The sequence below is a fragment of the Sciurus vulgaris genome, assembly GCF_902686455.1.
Source record: "Sciurus vulgaris genome assembly, chromosome: 4".
NCBI classification, from domain to species: Eukaryota; Metazoa; Chordata; class Mammalia; order Rodentia; family Sciuridae; genus Sciurus; species Sciurus vulgaris.
The window spans coordinates 184,812,475-184,824,990 of record NC_136464.1 but is presented as its reverse complement, the minus strand read 5'-3'; the positions used below and the strand labels follow the sequence as shown (position 1 = coordinate 184,824,990).

General features: G+C 53.4%; 1 protein-coding gene across 1 annotated transcript in view; it reads right to left on the bottom strand.

The window, feature by feature from the left end:
* COL4A2 (collagen type IV alpha 2 chain) overlaps positions 1-12,516 on the bottom strand; it is a 152,412-nt gene that overhangs the window by 138,982 nt on the left and 914 nt on the right. The window lies entirely within an intron of this gene.

The following is a 12,516-nucleotide window of genomic DNA, read 5'->3' as shown; positions in this document are numbered from 1 at the left end:
AGCAGAAAGAGCTTCATATCTACCAGAGGCAAGGTACGCATCAAGAGGAGCAGGTACCACCAGTGAGCCAGACAGGAGCCCTAAGACTCAGGTCCAAGAGGCCCGTGGCACTGGTCTGACTCACACAGACCCCCACCTTCAGCTGAGCAGGGAATCACTTTGCCTCTTCTTTAATATTCCCAACATTCACCATTTACAACCTCTTAGGCAGGAAAACAAAAGTGAGCTGTAAAGTAACCTTAAAAATCATAGGAATATTATTCACCCTTAAAAAGGAAGGAAACCCTACACATGGTACACCATGGAAGAGCCTTGCGGACGGTGCCCAGTGCCCTGGTCTTGAAGGACAATTCTGTAGGATCCCACTTTATGGAACACGCTCATCTCTAGAGGAGTTCAATCCACAGGGACAGAAAGCAGAGCCAGTTCTGGGGCTGGGGTGGGAGGGAGGGGACGATGGTTTTACTGGGCGCATGGAGTTTCTTTTGAGAAGGTGAGAAGGTTCTGGATGTGGTGATGGCTGCACAACAGTGACGGGCGGGAAGCCCATGAGCCACAGCTTAGAATGGATGAGATGGTTGATTTTATGATATGCATTTTACCACAATTTAAACAAATTAAAAGAGTATAAAAGAATCAATCCAGGTTAGCACTATGTACACACAGGAGCAGTGTGACGAGGTCATTTTCCATCATTAGTTCACAAACAGCATCTATAATGGGTGTGACGTATGAATCAGGCACCAAGAGTTTATTCTGCACCAATTTTTCCTTCCTTCCTTCCTTCCTTCCTTCCTTCCTTCCTTCCTTCCTTCCTTCCTCCCTCCCTCCCTCCCTCCCTCCCTCCTTCCCTCCCTCCCTCTCTCCCTCCCTACCAGGGATTATACCCAGGGGCACTCAACCACTGAGCCACAGCCCCAGACTCTTTCATTTTTTAATTTGGAAGAGGGTCTTGCTAAGGTGCTTAGGGCCTCACTAAGTTGCTGAGGCTGGCTTTGAACTTGCGATACTCCTGCCTTGGCCTCTAGAGTTGTTGGGATTGCAGGCGTGCACAATTGCATCTGGCTGCACCAATTTTAAACACATGAAATGTGTAGAAACAAAAACTAAGGCAACCTTTTGAAATGGGAGGAATCATGAAACCTGCCTCTTTGTGTGTGTTTATTCTTAGAGATTCAGTTAATGAAACCCAGTGAGGACAAAGACCACAGAGGGCAGGAATACTGCCCACTGCTTTGCTCTCCTGTCCTTGCCCACTGAAGAACCAGAGAAATCTGGAGAACAGATTGAAAGGCACTATAAAAAGGAGGAAAGGTCACTTTACAAACTGTGGATCCCATCCATCCATCATTTACCCCTCTCTCTCTCCCTTTAAGTATATTTACTTTCTTCTGAGGACTTCTCAGGCTTTGCTGTCTTGTTTATATGCAGAACAGCGGACAGCCCCACGGTAGAATTTGTTCAAGGGGAACCAGACTTCTCAGTTACATGAAATTTCAGTACTGTCCGGCTCCGCATCCTAGAACTTTTGGACAGGATTCTATCCTATTCTTAAGTGTGTACTTCTTAAGTAAAGAATTTTTAGATTAAAAAAAATCAAGAGCTAGCATGACTAATCTTACTTCCTTCCCCCTCCAGAGTGAAACAACTCATTTATTTCTAGAACATTAAATTCCAACCAGGTGAGATGTAGATAACAAGCTGTGCTTGTTGGAGAGAGAACAAATCACCACAGTCCAACGCGGGCCTCGATAAGGGGCAAAGCCCACCATGCGGCAGGGATGCTGGTGGTGCCTACGGCTGGGCCACCTAGGGATGGAGGTGGAGATGGGGCTCCCGCTCTGCCCGCCCACCTTACCCAGTGGGTGATGGGACTTCTGCCAGGTCATGGCTGCATCTGGCATTGATAGAGAACGAGAACTTGAGAGGGAGCAGCCGCAAATCAGGGGAAGCCAGGACGATGGCCGCAAACGCACTGACCTAGCTGTAGGTGCTTTTACTTTCCAACCCTCTGGCCTCCTGATGTAGAAACGGAGGTCCATACAGACTGGCAGGAGGTTTGCAGACCCAGAAAACAGGAAGTTTCGGACCCTTTGCCCTTAACATTCCTTGTTTTGCAGGGGAAGGAGAAGACTGGACAATAAGGTGACTAAGACGGAGGAAATCCTGTCTGAGCTCAGACTGTCTCAGGAGGAGAGGGGAGGGAGCAGCCGGAACCTGGTGGAACCAGGGGAAGGAAGGTGGTTTTCAGACAGGAAAGGAGAGTATCTCAGGTCCTTGCTTGGTCACGATGAGGCCGGTGATCACGAGGAGGAGAATCACCAAGTAAGGAAGCACGGGAAGGAGCGTCTCCTCCCCGGCCAGCTGCCACCGTCCCCACGGCCTGCTCACCTGGGAGCTGCTGTTCTGACTGGTGACAGAGGAGCAGGACGGCTGGCCTCAGGCAGAGGCCTGGCAGGCCTGAAGCGGGGTGGAGGGGCCCCACGCCCTCCAGAGAACCTCGCTCCTAGGGCTATGTCATGGTGCCAAACCCAAACCTTTCCTTGCACTGTTAAATAAAATATTCTTTATTTATAAGTCTCTCCATTTGTTCTGGAGATAACTTAGTTCTACCTTAACTTTAATTAAAATGCCAAGTTTCTCCTCTGCTGACATTTCTCAAACTTAAAGTGCACCCATGCCGCTTCCTGCCGTGTGAGGGGCTAAGCGGGGAGACCGCACGCACGGCTCGGCTTCTGGTCACCACAGTGCGGCCTTCCAGGTGCTGCGAGGGCACCGCATGGTCCCAGCATTCTGGGCACCAGGACCCTGGAGGACAGGAACCTTCTTTGCCACGTTCCCTGCCAAGTCCCCATCCCACGGCCTCTGCCCCTGCACCCACCTGCCATCCTGGCTTGAGACATTGCTCTCTCCCCGTCCTCGTAACCCTGGGGCTTCATGGCCTTACGTCTGAAGCATGAAGACCCATACTGATTAACACTCAAGAGACCTAAGCCAAGCAGCCTTTAGCTGACCTTTGCCAGGCACCACCCGCTGAGGTTGCTAGCCCTGCAGGCTCCCCCTCCATCCCCAGGGCATGCTTAGGCGGTAAGAACCCGGGTACCTTGGTCTTAGAAATGTATCAAGAGTGTAAAAAGTATATCAAGTGAGTTGATCAACACCACCAGCCAGGAAGGAGCTGGGGCAGGTCTCACACCCAGGCCCATGCTGGTCTAATCCCTCGAGACCCTGCACCCAGTGTGGCACTTCTGTGGTCCCTCAGCACCAGTGTTTGCTGATGAGCACGATCACGGGCGAAACCAACGCCCAGCAAGTCCACTCAGAAGTGAGGCAGGGCAGACTTGGCCTCCACAGGAACCTCTGTAGGCTCTCCCGTGGTGCGTGACCCCAGACGGCGCGTTTGCCTTTCAAAGTCTGGTCACACGGTTAGACCACTCCCTGCCCCTGCCCCTCCAACTGCACCATTGCCTTGGTCCTGGCCTGTACACGAAGCCACAGGAGCACCGAGGTGCGTAACTTGTGCGGACACTATTTCTAGAGAACTGATATGATTGGTCACTGACTGAGTTTCGCATAGATGAGCTCGTGACACAGAACCTGTGACAAGTTGCTGGTTCGAGATGCTCAGAAAGCCAGGGACACAAACCCAGGCATTCCAACCGTCTGCATGCGGCTTCAGTGAGGACGCCAGCCACAGACAGTGAAAGCAGATGTCCGCGCTGGAGCTGGCGTGGGCCCAGGACAGAAGGGGCGCCTGGCCTCCATGCTGTCCTCTGGCCTCCTGTCCAGCGGAGGTCACTGAGGCAGGCCTTTCACTCCCCATGGGTTTCGGGAACACCCTCTCTCTAAATGTGACTGACAGAACTTTCCAGAGCCTCCCCCTGCCCTGACACAGTGCTGTGCTGGCACATCCTTCTCCTCTTTGCACAGCTGGGTGAATCTGCCGTCCGGCCTGGAATTTCAAACAGGAACTGCAGAGCGGGGCTGGTTGTGTCCACTAGGCTCTGGGTTCTGCTGTTGGCCCCCACCCTGGGCCCATTCCCATGGATTCCTTGACCATCCTCAGGGCCTCTCCTGAGCGCAGTCTCTAGTGCTCAGAGCTCATGAGGCTGCTTAGTCAGCCCTGCTTCCTCTGGCTCCCACCTTTCAGCAGAAGGGAACCAAAGAGCCGCTCAGGTGTCGGCTGCTGCCTGGAGCATTCTTCTGCCTCAGCAGCCCGAGTGGGAAGAGAGGAGGCACATCCACCAGCTCAGAGCATGTGTGCATGTGTGTGTACACAGGCATGCACCATATGTGTGTGTGTGTGCACGTGTGCAGGGTGTGTGCTCTCTCATCTCAGTCCATCATCGAGCACTGACCTCCACGTGCTCCACACAGACTGACAGCGTAGGTCCATACTGTACTATCCATCGACACGACATGCTCAAGTTCTATAATACAAATCTTACACATCGTAACTGTGCACAGTCATGTCACACAACACAGCTTCCGTCAGCCGTGGACAGCGTACGTGTGGCGGTCCTACAACGTGATGCCACCCAGCAGTGTCACGGTTTTCCTTTGTGTACGTCCCTCTGAGGTCTGTGCCCCAAAGAGGCCACCTGCCCTCATGGTTCTCAGCATGCGTCCACATTGTGAGGTGACACGTGACCTTGTGCTTCTCCCCAGGGGGTTGGCACCCTGGCCCAGTGGTGAAGAGTAGAGAATGTAGGCCAGAGGAGCCCTGGTCCCATGCTCAGCTGCTCCACTTTCCCTGTGGACAGCCCTACCTGCCCTGCTCAGTCCACCCTCAATGAGTCCTGGACCTGGTTGCTCAGCAAGGGTGCTGCCGTGCTTCTCCCAGGGGACTCTGGAGAGCCTCCTGGGATCACTGTCAGGTCCCAGCAGATCCCACAGGGCTCTGCCAGGCTTCCTTCCTTCCCACAGAGGAAGGGGTCCCAGGCCGCAGGCCTCTGGAGCTGGACAGATGGAGTCTCGTGCTGTTCTTCTGATGTGTCTGAAATGACAGCATGCTCCTTGCTAACGGGTGTCTCTTCATCTGAGGGACAAGCGGAGCCTTGGAAGCTCGTGGGGCACATGCTGTGGTCATGCCCGGCCTGTGCTTGATTCTTACAGGGCCCTGCTTCTCCACGGGAAATAACGGGTCCCAGCTGTTAACAATGCAGGGAAACACCCTGCTCTGCAGTCTACCAGGTACCAGATACTTAGTCCACATGATTCAGAAACACGAATTCTTCTGCTATTCCCACATGCGAGATCACTGACTTGGGCCAAAGCAGCAAAATAGGAATTATAAGGGTGGAGTTGAAACAATCCCTAGGAAAAAATGCAAATCTTCCCAGGCAGACCCATTGCTCCCTCATCACCACAGACAGCTGCTTCCATCCGCTAGGGGACAGCACTTATTTTGGAAAAAAAAAAAAGTGAGAAAAAAACTTTAAAAATCTAGTCTTTTGCTAATTTTCTATGACTCTATTCCTCATTCAGAAGCCCTGTCTGAACACTGTCACCGACATCCTCAACCGTTCATCACGATTAGTCTACCGAGGCCCATGCCTTAGGCCTTGGACGCGGCCCTGGGGTCGGCTCTGGAGCAACTCGGAGCCTGAACCCTGTACCGTGGAACAGCCCCGGCCACTGAGGGAGGCACAGCCTCGGCATGAAAAGGTGGGTGCTGGGTGGAGAGGCCGTGGCGTCTGTGGGGGTGTGAGATGATCTGAACCCTGGATTTCTAGTGACGCTCTCAACTCCTGTCAGTCGGGGTGGCACATCAGGCAGGCTCCTCAGGGAGCCTCGATTCCAGCTGGGTCCAAGGGGGGCCCAGGCATCCCGACCTCTGCCACGTGGGTGCTGATAAATCGCAAGGGGACAGGGTGTCCTGGGCCCCCAGGGGCTGAGGCCAGGAGTGCAGATGCAAGTGCACAGGACTGACCTGGCAGGCGGACGCAGAAGCGGCCCCGCCCACTCCTCATTCCTGGGTATCGGTGGCAGGGCAGCGCCAAGCAAGCGTGCCAAGCCACATCCACTGGCCGTGGCCATCCTTGCTCCTCGCCCCTTTTGCCAGCCCCTACCTGAAGCAGGGCTGTGACCGCGGGCGGGCTGCTGCCTCCAATCTCACCACGTGGTGTCCTGTGCCATGCAGGGGTGTGTGGGGTGGTGGGAAAGTGGGGGTCCCAGGCAGACCAACCCTTTTCCAGCAGCGAACGTCATCGCCGCATGTGCGAAGGCAGGGTGGGCTCTCGGTTCTCCACAGCACACGAGGGCACTGGCCTGAGTTGCTGGGGGCCAGAGGTGGAGCAGCACCAGGCAGCTGTGGGCTGAGGGCCGTCCCCCCTGCAGCCCCACCATCGGGCCAGCCTCCATTCCCCGTAAGGCTCAGGAAACAACGGAGCAGCCCCTCTCCCCAGCCTCCTCTTTCTTTTTCCTATTCCACTCTGAAAACTGAATGTGACTCAGAGGTGTGGGGGTTTCCCAGGAGCCAAGCAAGCAGCTAAGCTGTGTGTCCCCCTGCTCCACTCTGACGCCATTACCTGGAGCCAGAGCAGGCTGAGGCCCAGTCCACGGGAGGCCCTATCTCAGATGCCAGTCACCTGTACTGCTGATCAGGGGCAGGCCATCAGCTGGAGTTCCCACGACCCCCTCTTTGGGTTGCACTAACTTGCTAGAGCGACTCACAGATCTCAGGGCAACACTTGCATGTGCTGGTTTATCCACCACACAGGATACAGGCGAGGAGACACGCAGAGCAAGGTATGGGGAAGGACGGCAAGGAGCATCCACGCCCTCTCTGGCGCCACCTCCAGGAACCATCCACGTGTTCTGCTCTTTGGAAGCTCCCCAAATCCAGAATTTCTGAGTTTTTAATTGAAACTCCAATATGCAGCTTTGGCCCTTGGTGATTAGTCAATGTCCAGTCCCTCTCCCCTGTCCAGAGGTTGGACCCTGATCTTGGTGACCAGATCCCATCTGCAGCTACCTAGGGGGCCAGTTATCAGTTAATTCATTAGCATATAAAAGGACGTTATCACTGGAGATCCCAAGGGCTGTGGGTTACAGCCAGGAAACTGGACAGAGAACAAACACCATGTATTCTGTACCCCTGCCAGGAGGGGGGCAAGAGCACCCCCTTGGGGGCCTCCTAGGGGACCTGGAGGTGACCAGGAGACACGGACCTCTGTGAGGCTGCTTTCCTCCCTTCCTCATAAGGCATGTCTCCTAGTGCAGGGGACAAACTGCCTCTTCCATATTTCCAGGAAATGGTGACTTCCATTAACTCGAGAAAAGAATGGGGACAATACTTTCCTCTTGCTGGCACATCTGCTGTTCACTCCTGGGAGACTCACTGTTTCTCAGCCCTCTCTGAGCATGTTCATGCCTGCCTGTGCACACCAAATGTGGCTGCTCACAACTTCTAAGGAACATTTTAAAAAATGATCGTCGTGCATTGAAATGATTGGATCTGTAGCCAAGTTGCAAAGATAGTGCCTCCGTGTACACCCTTCACCCGGACAAGATGAGGTGTCAACATCTTACATGACACTGGCGTGCTGGTCGACATCAAGCAATCAACATTGACACATTAAGTTGCAGACTCAACTTCTGCCAGTCTTTCCCTAACATGGCCTTTGGGTTCCGGGAGCCGCTCCAGGACACCACAGTGACGGGGAGACTGGGTTTTACAGAAGAGCTTGCTGCTGTGGAGCCAGCCTTGCTCACTGCAAGGGCATACACCTTCACAGAGCATGTGAGGAGCGGGGGCCTGACGGGGGTGGCAGGGCCACAGCAGGGCCTAGAATCCAGTGGGGAGGTCAGCGCTCACTGGTAAAGCCCAGGCCACTAGTACTTCCTTTGCAATTCACTCCCTGACCACAGACTCAAGACTGGAGAGACCCACGGTGTCCTCCTAAGATGAGATGACACCGTTTTCTTTCATGAATAGTAAAAATGATACCACTGTCCATGAAATCAAGGGCTGCATGTCCCAAGACACTGCTGACTGGAGGGCGTGCCCACCAAAGGGGAATGCAGGAGGCAGCTGTCCAAAACCCTGCCTTTCTTTCTCTTCGACTGGTCAAGTACTACTTACTTTCCACATTCTAGAAGCTTCTCAACACCATAAAGACGACAAGCCCCTGTAGCACATTTCTAGGTTGCATGCTGGAGCAGCCCAGGGCGCACCTGAGACCCTGCTGGCCCTCAGGCCTCTGAACTGCAGGGTCTGTGAAGAGGTGGTCAGGCACAGGCTGCAGGGCTGGTTCAGCCCCAGGGCACGTGGTCACCTGGAGAACACCTGCCAGTGTCCACCATGCAGCTCTTCAACCTCCCTCCTTGGCCTGCTCCTTGCCCTGAGGACAGATGGCCAGTCAGAGCCAGGCTGGGCAAGCCTACTGCACTGACTGCTGGTTCACAAGGTGAATGGGCCCAGGCCAGTTCCAAACTGTCCCTGCCACTTCAGCAGTGGGGACAGTGCCAACACACAGCAGCAATGCAAGGCCAGAGGCCCCAGGGAACGCTCTCTAAATCCTCTGATGAAAAGCTTTTCAGGAGCAAAAGCTCCTCTGGGGCAGCTTTCCACCGAGGGCAGGCCTCAGGCAGCTCCCCTGGTCTGCACCATCTAAGGGAGACACCCATTTTCTTTCCTTTTCCCCATACACACAGTTGGACAGTACTTTGATTTGTATTGTTCCAGAAAGACCTTTGTCTTCCGTTTTAGAAATTTATACCCTTGAATTCCGTACACTTTCTCTCTGGGTCTGTGCGCAACCCGGACAGCACCAGAGCCTCTTTTCTTGCCTTTGCTTTCTGCTCCTCCTTCCTCCCCACCTCTAGTGTGGGATGCTGGTGACGAATCCCGCTATTATTTATTGTGGCCAAGTCATCCAAACCACCCAGGGAGAATTACTTCCTCTGCCTCTAGAGGGCTGGATATGGTTGGTGTTCTGGGGAGAAAAGGGGGAACTTGGGAATTTTTCTCCTTCTCAGGGCCCGAAGTTTGTACGGTGAGACTAAGGCTCCGGGGAAGGAGGAAACACTGTCTTCTGGCCCCTCGGCAGCGCTCCAGAAGCCCCTAGCCCACCTCTCCTGAGGCTCCAGAAAGCGGACTGAAGACCTCACTACCCTGCTGCTGCCTCTCTGTGGCAGAAGCAGATGAATTTTCCAGGGCCTGGCTCTGGAAGGCTACTTGGAAACCCAGGCTGGTGCCCAAGCAGCCTGCAGCCTGCTGCTCCTGGAGCACAGTGCTTCAAGGGCTGCTGGTGCACGTGGACCCTATGAGAACCTGTGTTACTGTCCCCACTCCCCCCTGCCCTGTCTCCCCGGCTGAGGTCATTAGGTGGACGCCCAGCCTGCTGCTATTTGATGTCAGGGAAGGTCTTTGTTCTCTGGAATTCTCTTTCTCCAGAATCACACAGGACTGGGCCTCAGATCTTCAAGGCCACTGCCCAGCCTCTTGAGATAAGTAACAATACTCAGTGTGGCTGCAGCTAGAGCTTTTAAGTCACAATGAAGGTCAGGGACATGCAGCTGCCTGCGGCAGAGTCAAGCAAATTTCCAAGAGCCTGAGGTCCTAGAAGGTTGTTCAGAACCCGAGCTCAGGCTGAGGCAGCTCGGGAGTCCTCTTCCCAGGCACAGTGCCCGCGCCTCCAGGAACCGTCACTAATCAGACCCAGCAGACTCCTCACGGCCCTTGTGCCATACAGACACCCCAAAACACTTCACATGCATCCTCTCACATGACCGCCTCATGAAAGGGGCACTGTTGGGAATATCCCTGTCATTCAAAGACACCAAGGCCAGCAGAATGCATTAAGCAATGACCCAGCAGCAGTGGACCCAGTTGGGATGGTACCCAGCAGCCCAGTTCAGGAGAGGCTGGGGCCAGCACCCCTCTGCTTCTCAAGATGGGAGTTCGCATGTGTATGTGGCTCCTTGGCACTGCATTCAAGCATGGGGCCTCCAGAAAAGACAACTCGGGCAACAGTGAGTGGCCTGAGTTGTCCACAGAGCACCTGGGCCCACTCTGGGTCCTGAGCTGATTCTTTTTCTCCCTTGATCTCCCTTTTCTCCAATTCTCAGAGCAGCAGAGGGAGATTCCACTTCCCAGGAATCAGTGTGTGGGCTTTACCCTGGGGTTAAGGTCAAGGCCAAGGCAAAAGCCCCCCACACAGCAGGAGACTAAAGACCAAATCTCAGGAGCACTTTCACTGCTGCCTTGGGATCCTGGAGGCTTCACGTGGTGGGCAAATGCCTGGCTCCAAACCCCCTCAGTCACTTAAAAAGAGAAAGCTCTTGGGCATATTATTTACATTTTGTGCCTTTTCCCCCTTATCTGTAAAATGGCAGTAATAAGTTATCTACTTCAGGTATGCTTTCTGGGGAGGCTTTGATGTATTAATGTGCACAAATTGGCACCCAGAAAACACTCATTAAATAATTACCTAGGCTTTTCACTAACGTGTTCAGCTGCTTCTGCACAATGCTCTGCAAGATACAATTGTAGCTCTTTTCCTTGAATGGACACACCCCTGGGGAAGAGTCCTGATACCACAGACAAGGAGCCAGGATTCCTAAGCGGGGCCAACAAACAGGGGAGGAGCTGAATTTGCCACAATTAAGAGGAATTTAATGAATGTAGTATAGGATCAAGGGATTTATTTCATGAGTAACAGCTATTAAAGTTGGTCAATAAGAAGCAAGTAGAAGATCAACGCATTGTTGAACTTAACCAGCTGCATGTGCCTTTCGAACAGCACATTGTTAACGTCACTAGTAAAATCACTAAAATATTTACCAATTTTTTATTTACAGATTTAGAAACTAAAGTCCAGAGAAATGAAATAAATTGGCAAGTGACCTCAACTGCCTTTCAACTCAATATTCTAGTCCCATGTCTCCCGAACTCTGGCACAATGTGGGAATGCAGACTTCCAGGCTTCACCCTACAAAGTCCCACCAGAGGACCTGGGATAGGAAGCAGAATGAGAGTTTCTACCTAGCTTTTCCAGGTGATTCTGCTCTGTACAGCCAAGGGCTGTACTTTAGGGAGTTCTGAGCAGTGCATGCTTTTGGTCCCAATAGAGGATCAAGGGTCAAAGAGACTGAGGGTGAGTTCATAGCACCTGACAGGAGCTGTATTCCAGCAGAAGGGCACTTGGTCTCCAAGATGAAATGGGGACCTTCACTCCCGCAAAGGGTGAAAATTGAGGCTTGGCTCACAGGTGAGGTTCAGAAGGGCAGGCTGTGTTTGGTGCCTCAGCTGCCAGATAGGGAGCCCTTTCTGCTAGTTTTAGGATTGCCCCCAGTAAGAATTTCTGGGACTCACCATCTTCAGGCAGGAAGACCTAGATATGCCAATGGTGCTTCTGGGGTCAGGGGCCTGGGCACCAGCACACCAAGGTGCACCCTTGAACATTGCCTGGCACTCTCTGAGGGACTCCTCCCCATGTGTTTGTGTGGGGGTACATATAAAGCTGGGCCAAGTCTCCCAAGTGCTACGTGCGCAAGAACCCTCAGGATAATGGGATTGGCTGATATCTACGTTCTTCCCTGCTCACTGTGAACAGGAAGGAGGCAGACCCGAGCTTTAAGAACACTCTGGCCCAGTGTACACTGGGCAAAACCTCCAAGCTCCTCCGCTTCCTTCCTACTTTGGCCCCTGAACTGAAGCAGGCGACTCTTTCTGATGGCAGTGGTTTCATTCACAGGCCTTAGCCCCTCTGCATGTTTTGCTTTAGGAGAGGACGATGTGAAAATAACAGTGTAAATGGAACCACAAACTTGGTTACTCCACTGAGTGTTCCAGGAGGGTGGAGCCCTGGAGAGCGGGGATAGGTCTCCTGGACCCCTCCAGGGCACTGGCTGCTATGGAAACAGGTCTTCATTCCACCACTCACTAAGCAAGGGGGTGCAGCCACCAAGCAAGGGCCCCTGATTTTCTCTCCTCTACACACTGTGTTCCTGAGGAGGCCACCACACCTGTGCTGTCTTAGCCAATGTAACAGCAAAATGAAGTGGTGACTACTGCTTAAATTAAATGTGTAAGACTCCACTGTGTAACCAACCATGTGCAATAAGGGCAGACCTGCCTTGAGTGGGGGTCTTTGAGGGGCTGTGCCCGGTAAACCACACAGGCACCCCAGGCCAGACCAGCCCCAGGAGGAACATGGGTTTCTCTTCCATTGTTCCCACAGGACTGTTAAAAAGACAGGGTAGTCTCCTCCCAGTCCAGCCCATTTCCCCCAGAGACTCTGACTGAAAAACCCAAAACCCCTCTGCCCATGCCAGGGCTTAGACGCCAACTTCAGGATTTCACAGTAACTTTCCTGCCTCCCCTGGGCCGTGTTTACTGCCAAGTGACTGACTCTTCCCCTGCTCCTAAGGCCAAGGCTCTCCTTCAAGAAGTGAATGCCTTAGGCTACATTTTTAATCATGAGCTCTCCTGAGAGGGCCCCGCCTGCCACGCACAGCTGCAGGACAGGCAACCAACGAACACACGCGCTCTCCCTCAGGTGGGCACGG